This window comes from Suricata suricatta, chromosome 17 (genome assembly GCF_006229205.1).
Source record: "Suricata suricatta isolate VVHF042 chromosome 17, meerkat_22Aug2017_6uvM2_HiC, whole genome shotgun sequence".
Lineage (NCBI taxonomy): Eukaryota > Metazoa > Chordata > Mammalia > Carnivora > Herpestidae > Suricata > Suricata suricatta.
The window spans coordinates 4,378,094-4,386,405 of record NC_043716.1 but is presented as its reverse complement, the minus strand read 5'-3'; the positions used below and the strand labels follow the sequence as shown (position 1 = coordinate 4,386,405).

The window sequence follows — 8,312 nt, the reverse complement described above, 5'->3', positions numbered from 1 at the left end:
CGTGTAACCTTCTCATGCCCTTCGCCAGGAAGAGGCTGCACCAAGACAAAGATTGGGTCCACTTCTTGAGCCTGAGAGCCCCTTTTAGGGACAAATAAGATGGAGACTAGGCATAAAACCCAGTCTCCTGTGAGTTTGGTTTCTAATTTCTGATGATTAATCCCAGAGAGCCTAATAAAACATGTTCTTGAACTTTCATCTACCATAATTTCATCCAACATTTATTAAGCGCCTGCTCTATACCATGCACACGATGCCAGCAGGTAAGATCCATGTAAAGGACATAGTCCCTGACCTCAGGGAGCTTCCAGACCAGTAATGACCAGGCTTGCCCATGGTCACACATCACTTTGCTATGGCTGAGCCTGAGGAGGCGGTGACTCTCCCCCACCCCACTGTTACTGAATCAGTACTTTATAGTCCACCCAAGGGACCGGAAAATCAGTTCATCCTAGGAAGTTCAGATATCATTTTATCCACTGGTTCTCAATCCAGGCCTATATGTAATCCCCTGAAGAAGCTTCTAAAAAATACTGATGTTTGGGGGAGCCTGGGTGGCTCAGTTGGTTGGGCCTCTGACTCCTGATTTCGGTGCAGGTCATGGTCTCATAGTTTGCAAGATTGAGGCCCACGTGAGGCTCTGCACTGTCGAGTAGAGCCTGCTTGGAATTCTCTCTCCCTCTCTCTCTGCCCTTCCCCTGCTCATGTGTGTGCATGTTCTCTCTCTCTCTCTCAAAAAAAGAAATAAATAAACGTTAAAAAATATTGATGTTTGGCTGACCCCCAGAGATGATTATGGAGTTGGTCTGCAGAGAATGCCAGGCATCAGTATTTTAAACTGATGATGATCCCCAAGTGATTCAAAGGTGAGGGCAGGGCTGAGGACCACTGACCTAGTCCAACCCCTGTATTTTCCAGGGGGTAAGCTGAGACTCAACTGAACTGAAGAGAAGTGCCCAAAGCAACACTCACTGGGTGTAATGCGCAGGAGGGCCCAGGGACTTCTCATACACTGAGCCGGACAACACTCTGGCTCAGGCAATGTCTCCTCCATGCAGTCATCTGCACAATATCTTCGTAATATTTGCCGTAGACACATGCACCTCCACGTACTTAACGTTTTTACTCAATGATTGAACTCCAATGCAATAAAATTTGTGAAATATGCCTTAAAATTATAACAACTGTAAAAATGCAGCAGATTTAGCAGTCAGCCATCTTAGTTCATACTGCATATCATGCCTAGTGCGTGGGGCACACTTTGGAACCCACAGGGCTGGCTGTCCTCCTGCACAGTGGGAAATCTGAGAAGGTCTGGGGCACACAGTGCCCACCTCTGGAGCAGGTGCTCACACGCGGGGCTGAAGAGACTGCAGGTGACCGCAGGTACCACGCAGCACAGGCATCATCTGACCCCCACGGGGTCTGTCAGTCCTGGGAGGCACTCAGATCGGGAGAACTGATTTATGACAAGGCTGGAGTGAGGCAGGAGGGGACAGCCTCAGGAGGATTTATTTTACCTCTCCTGGAAAGGCCACAGGCCACCCCTGTGACCAAAAGACTCTTAAAGGGAAGCTGCCATCCGTCACCTGGGAATTTGCTGATGGGAACACACTGACATTGATCTAGAAGGAGGGGGAAAATACAGTCCAGGGACATCCTTCAGTCTGGCTGATAATGATTCAGGGTCTTGAATTTACCATTCCATTTAGCAAGACATTTTCTTTCTCGAATAAGCTCATTGGCCTTGATGTCTTGTTTAACACGTTCTAAATCACTATGCAACAGAAAGTGAAAAGGAAGGAAAAAATAACACATTCGTGAGTTCCGCTTCAGGATGAGTTCGTTCTTTGAGCTCAGACCAGCAAATTCTCTGCAACCTGGATTCTACTGAGGAAGGCTCTCAGGTTTCCAGTTTGAGAGAAAAGCAGAGAAAAGAAGTGGGGAACTCACCCTCGGGGGCAATGAAATGACCCAGAGTCCTTACTAAACCTGCTTCCTGAAGAAGACCAAGACTTTGGGTGTGTGTCTCCCTCTCTCTTAAATTTTAGAAGATGCTTCAGTGACCCGGGGGTTCCTGCGAGGACCATCCTGGGGCGGGCTCTGGTTCAAGTGCGCAAGACCACAGTGACCAGGGTGGTCGGAGCAGCAGTTGTTCTAAGAGGGGAAACCCAGAGATGTCTTGAGTGTCCATGATGAGAGAATGGGTCAACAGACTGCGGATGAGCTATGCAGCGAGATGTATACACACAGACCGGAACCGCATGGATCAGTCTGGATAAACCTCCAAAAAATGATGAAAAATAACAAAATAATTACACATACAGCGCCGTACTATTTGCATACAGTATGGTAAAATATCAAATAATGGTACATATTGTTTAAGGATGCACACATAGAATGAAAGTGTAAAGTACTGGACGGTAAGATGCTTACCAGCGTCAGGGCCACATTTGCTACTAGAATAAAGGCAGCATGTTCATTATTATTGTTGTTATCATTGATTGCGATGGTTTTTAAAGATCTGAAGCAAATATGGAAAAATGGCATTTATTAAACCACAATGGTGACTCACGGGTATTTGTTAAATGATCTCGCTTTTTTTTTGTCAGCTCAAGCAAAACTTCACAGTTGAAAAAATGTCATGTGAGTTACTGAAGCTCTGAATTAAAGTCTCCTGCTGAATCCATTTGTTGGAAACAGTTGCTTGGGACAGAAAGGCCCTTATGGTCCATATTGAGGGACAAATGCAAAACTTTTGCCAGGTGGGCTGAGACATGTAAAATTGGCAAACAGGATCTGCTGAAGAGTTAAGAAAATAACATTCAATTCACAACGTTTTATACAATTTTAAAAAGTGAATTAAAAGTTTCACTTAATGAAACAGATGTGCTTTTGAAAAACACATGGCAAATTTTTTTACATTTTCCTTTCTTTCTTGAATTTCCTTTAAAAAATGGCAAAAGTAACATACGCTCATTTGAAGGATCTAAGCAAAATACAGAGACGGTGTAAAGTTGACAAACTCCTACCCCTTGTTCCAATTTCACTCCATCCCACAAGTTAAATAAGGCCAAAAATATGCATCCCCTGATCCCATCCTCGGTAAAACTAAACAATAATTGTTTTGTAAATGTTGTTTCAAACCAATATAACTTTATAGCTGGAAATAATTCATTTTTATCATTGCCAGCACACCCCCTTCAAAAATATAGGACATGCAAATGAGCAAAAACCAGGTAAAATGAAAAAATGTAAACGAGCGTGCATTTTAATTTGCTGTTTGAAAAACACTGAACACACGTGCAAATCCTGAGTCGAAGGTTTAGGACAGACTCTACTGGCCAGCTTGCAGACGGCTAACTTCGTTTGCAACAGTCACTGGGCACGAGAGGACATTCGCGACCCTGGAGGAGTCACCCAGAATGGTTTCCTCTTCAGGAAGGGTGTAATCGGGGTTGGTGAATCACTGATCGCACACCCTGAGGTTCAAAATGGGAGCCACCCCTGTCCCCCAAGTACAGCAAGGGATACAGGCAGGGACAGGACTCCGCTCCCTCCCCCAGGCTGCTTGACTGTGGCCCATGGCATCCTGCTCCCCCCAACCACAACCGTGTCCTTCCTTTCTCCTCTGCCCTTCCCTCCAGCACCTCCCTCGCCCTGCTCCTTTCCTTTCTCCAACTGGCGAAGTGTCCGTGTCACTCACCTCTTGGGTAACTGGAGCCCTTCAGCTGTTGGGGCCCTTGTTTGGAAGGACACCTCAGCACTGCATGCGGCTCCTGGAGCAGCCAGCTTCCCACAAACATTCATCTGTCAGAACAAGAGGCTCACTTAGATTTCCTTACAAGAACTTTGCCAGAGTAGTTAAAATAAGTTGTCTTAGGTGCTGAAAGAAATCTCTCCAGAGTTGCCCCCATCCCTTTCTGAGACTTCTAGTTCAAAACACTTTCCTCTATCACAGTTTGGGGAGCCCCATCACATAGCCCTGGAAAGTATTTGGGGGGAAAGGCTGCAAGACAGGAGTTCCTGCTCCAGGAAGAGGGAGGTCCAGAGACAGGTGCAGGGCAGTAGAAACAGACTCAGGAAACAGGAGAAGAATAGGGACATTTTAGGCAGGAACTATCACTAACCTCTCCTAAGAGCTTCAGAGATTGGGCATGAAACTTGTCTTGGTGAGCAGATGGCCCTTTCTCTTCCCTACTCCCTTCCTTCATGTCTTTCTTAGTTTTTTGTTTTTTTTTTAATTTTGTGAACCCTCATGTAAATTATGGCATTGGGGTTAAGATATTGTGTCCGTGTGTGTTCGGCAAATGTACCGGATGTCCCATTCTGCTGGGGGGTGCTGCCGGCTGGGGAGGCTGTGTGTGGCTGGTCAGGGAGGTGGGAAATAGGGCCGCTCTGTTACTTTCTGCTCAGTGTTGCCGTGAACCTAATACTGCTCTTAAAAAAATAAAGTCTAGTTAAAAAAAATCTCTTTTAAAGGCAACAACCACTGCCAGGAAGTAGAAACACACCCTGATCCACCTGTGCGAGGCAGCTGTGAAACACGCAAAGACAAGAGGGGAAAGAAACAAAGGCTTTACAGATAGATAGTCCCTAGGGTCTAATATCGACAGCACCTAGTGACCGTGTGGGGACAAGGAGCCTTGGATGGGGGAACATGTTCCCTTGCTTGGTGCCAGGAACCTTTGGCATTATCATCTTACACAGGGAGACGCAAGAATGTCTTCATAATCCAAGGCTTGGGCTCCCTCTCCTTGATCCCTGGGGGGGAAGAAACCCGAGGACAGAATGAGCCTGCTGGGTACGTCCTCCCCACACTATAAATCTGGCTGAGACATGGGGCCCAAGCCGTAAATCCCACCAGGGCTGTTCTCAAAAACCGAGTGATGGGGTTATCTGACCTCAGTTGACCTACCTGACCCTGGGCTTCTCTACTGACCCTGACCAAGGCAATGTCACTATTGATCATATGTTATTCATCAGATATTAAGAATCATGTATTATTATGAACTTAAAATTTGTTGAGCACCTGCGGTGTTCCAACCAACATTTGTTGAGCACCTCCAGTGTACCGGCCAACATTTGTTGGGCCCTTCTTGTGTACCAGCCAACCCTGGTTGAGCACTTGCGGTATACTGGCCAGCATTTGTTGAGCACCTGTGGTGTACTGGCACTTGTTGAGCACCCCTGTGTACCGAACAACATTTGTTGAGTGTCACATACATTCTCTCACATGTTGCTTATGTTTCTGGTTAAGGAGGATGGACTACTCCTACCCCTATTTTACTGGTAATATGAATGAGGTTTAGGAAGAGTTAATAATTTTCCAAACCCATAATTACAGCAAGATTTGTGGCTAAGAAATATACTCAAGTTGGTACAACAAAGCACATGCTCTTGCCTCCAAAGTCCTGCTCTCCAGGTCTCAGTGATATCACGGCATGAACAAAGGAGCCCGTTGGGTCTTTGCTAGTGATTACAGCTGATTCATAGTTTCCAGATCTGCACTGATTGAGACCCCGTCTTTCACCTCTACGTGGCTCTCCAGGCTCTGCTGTGCCCTTGTGTGCCCTGCCACACCGCAGACAGTAGCTCCCTGGACGATTGCTTTTCTCAGACTTATCAGGCTCCCCCATATCCCCATGTGGTGTGTGTGGTTCATGCAATCCCACCCTCTGGGAATGCACCGCCTCTATTCTCTGTCTCGCAAAGCCTCGTTTCAAGAATGAATGCCAGTGTTGTCCCCTCCTCAGCAAAAAAAAGTCCTAGTCTTGTGAGAACTGTCCTCTGCCCACTGTGTTCTCCACCTCAGGTCACCCCCAAATCCAGCTTCCCATGGATAGCTCTTCATCAATGGTGTGCAAAACTGTCTTCTCCACTAGACTCTGTGCAGGCAAATGGGGTTCATCTCTTGCCTCATCTTCTTCGTCTTTATAGTGAGTTAGTGCTAGTATTGGGCCAAGGGCATGCTGGGTGCCCCTTAGACTGAATCAGCTGGGTGCTTAAAATATCTGTAGTATAAGTGAATGCATAAAGTGAGTTAAATTGGGTGGGAAAAGCTAGTTTAATTAGAAAACACAATTAGGACTTTGGAGACCGCTGTTTTGTGTTTGCACATGCAGACGCCGAGGCTCACAATTATTGGGTCGAAGTCATATTACCCAAATCACAAAAGAATTAAAGACAAAAGCTCAATGAGAACCAGTGTCAGTCAACTGAAGAAACCCTCAGTCTTGGCTGGTAACCTACTAGTTGTAAACTTGGGGGTTTTTTCTCTTATAAATTTTGTTTTTGTGAAAAGTAGTCCAAGATGGTAAGTATATTATGAAAACTGGGCTTTTTGATGACACATAAGGCTCTGATGGGAAGATTTTTACTGAGAAAGATTCGAGATTTTCCTCATTTATCAACTCCTCAGAGTCAAGCATCCTTCTTGAGAACTCCCCAGAAAGAAGGGAAATTGCTTCTTCTGGAAATAAGTAGACAGCAGTTAGAAAACAAGTTTTATTGTACCCGTGTAGCAAATAATCCCTCATGATGTGCCCCCATGCTGGTAAGAAGGACTTTCCAGGTCATTCCAAGCTGGTTCAGCGTCAGTCAGGGAGACCACGGAGTGCGCTTACACCAGCCCACCTTGGTTACCCTCTAGGGAGCCCCTCTGTACCTGCCAACTGACCCCCAACTTAACTCAATCAGTCAATCAATCAATCAAATGCTTAGGGCCAGCACTAACATTTGCCTGTGTCTAAGCTCAAACTGTACACCAGGCGCTGCTCTTTCAGGGGCTAAGTGTGAAGTGGTGCAAAGGCAGCTGGACCAGGAGAAGGACTCTACCACCCCATCCTCTGAGTCTTCTTCCCACCCTCAGCAGCTACGCCTTGTTATTACATACACACTAGTAGACTCTGGCCATGACACCAGGTCACTGGCGGACTTGACATTTTAAGTTGAGTGGTGAAACAACTAGGTTGTGTGCTAAGAAATAGCCCCGTTCTCTGTTGCTATGCAAAACTTAGCTACGAGTTGGGCCTGGCTCATGAGTCACGTGAGAGACCGTTAGCATATGGGTGTCCTCTGCACCCGGGCTCAGGTCTGAACTGCCGTCAGCAGTGGTAATAGCAGCAGAGTGCATTTGGAAATAGCTGGGGGCTGGGAATCCTTTCTAGGAAATATAACTCCTAAAGCACTTGGCTTTTTATTGTTTAGGGGGAAAATGGACCCCTTGATAGAGTGGACTGGATGTCTCTTGGTTTCACTGGAAGAAGGGCATCAGAGTGGTTTATCCATTTTGCCGTTTGAGCCAATAGCCACTGTCGCTGCCATTTTGTAATCCTCAGTGGTACCACTGGGAAGAAGAAGAACACTGAAAGCAAATTATTCTTAGCCATTTCACAGACCCTCAGAGTAATTTATGCTTCTACTTCCATTGAAAGCTGCAGTAAGTCTGATTTCAACTACTGTTGTGTGAAGGTTCATTACTGAATGCAAGTTCATTATTCTAACAAAGCTCTTGATTACATTCTTTATTAGACTTGATGCTCCTGAAAACCGATCTTACTACATTATTGCTTCTACTGCCAATGGACAGGCTCCTGATTCACTGAAGACAGCACTCCACTAGGGATCACTTTGAATGATTGCAGCACAGTCTTCTCCATGAGAGAATGCAAGAGAAGGGCCAGACGGGTGCCGTGGGATTACTACAACAATAAACTGAGCAGCAGGGGAGGTAAAATAGTGTCCTGCTAACATGATGGAATGCTTTATCCACATTCCAAAAGCTTAAAAGAGGTGCCAGCTTCGGAATCCTACAGCGGTAGGGGCAGGGACTGGTCACCCTGCATTCCTACTGCCCTGGGGTAACATTTAATATACAGTGACTTCCGGCTTCCCACCTGCTGAGCCATGCTGTAGGCATTGCCTGGATTTATTGAGCAGCTTCCAAAAGTTCCAAACATTTCCTATATGAGCTCTGTCATGAGTACAGTGTTCCTCCAGATGGGAAGTTAGGCGCTTGTCCTGCTTCACTGACTGAATAGTAACGGATGTGAGGAGAGCCAGCTCAGCAAGGACTAACACGTAGGAGACGAAGGAGTTCTTTTGTGCATTCTGGCTCTGCTGCCAAGCTTCTATCAGACCAGACAGAAGGCAGTCAGTTACTTGGTGAGCATTCATCCTTGGTTCATTCATCAGTTTGTTTCTAGAAGGTGCCAACCACGGTGCTGGTAGTCATGTGAAGAGAGACAGGCATGGAGTCTCCCCCGAGAAGCTCATTGCCTTATTATGTGCCAGATGCTGCAAGGGAAACA

At 46.2% G+C, this 8,312-nt stretch overlaps 1 long non-coding RNA gene across 1 annotated transcript; it reads right to left on the bottom strand.

Annotated features, from left to right (window-relative positions):
• Window positions 1-2,551: 2,551 nt before the first annotated feature.
• LOC115282100 lies at window positions 2,552-8,017 on the bottom strand. The gene is made up of 3 exons (XR_003904509.1): window positions 7,899-8,017; window positions 3,707-3,810; window positions 2,552-2,799 (listed from the first exon to the last, which is right to left on the bottom strand). It is a non-coding gene; the product is annotated as an uncharacterized LOC115282100 (long non-coding RNA).
• Window positions 8,018-8,312: the final 295 nt, after the last annotated feature.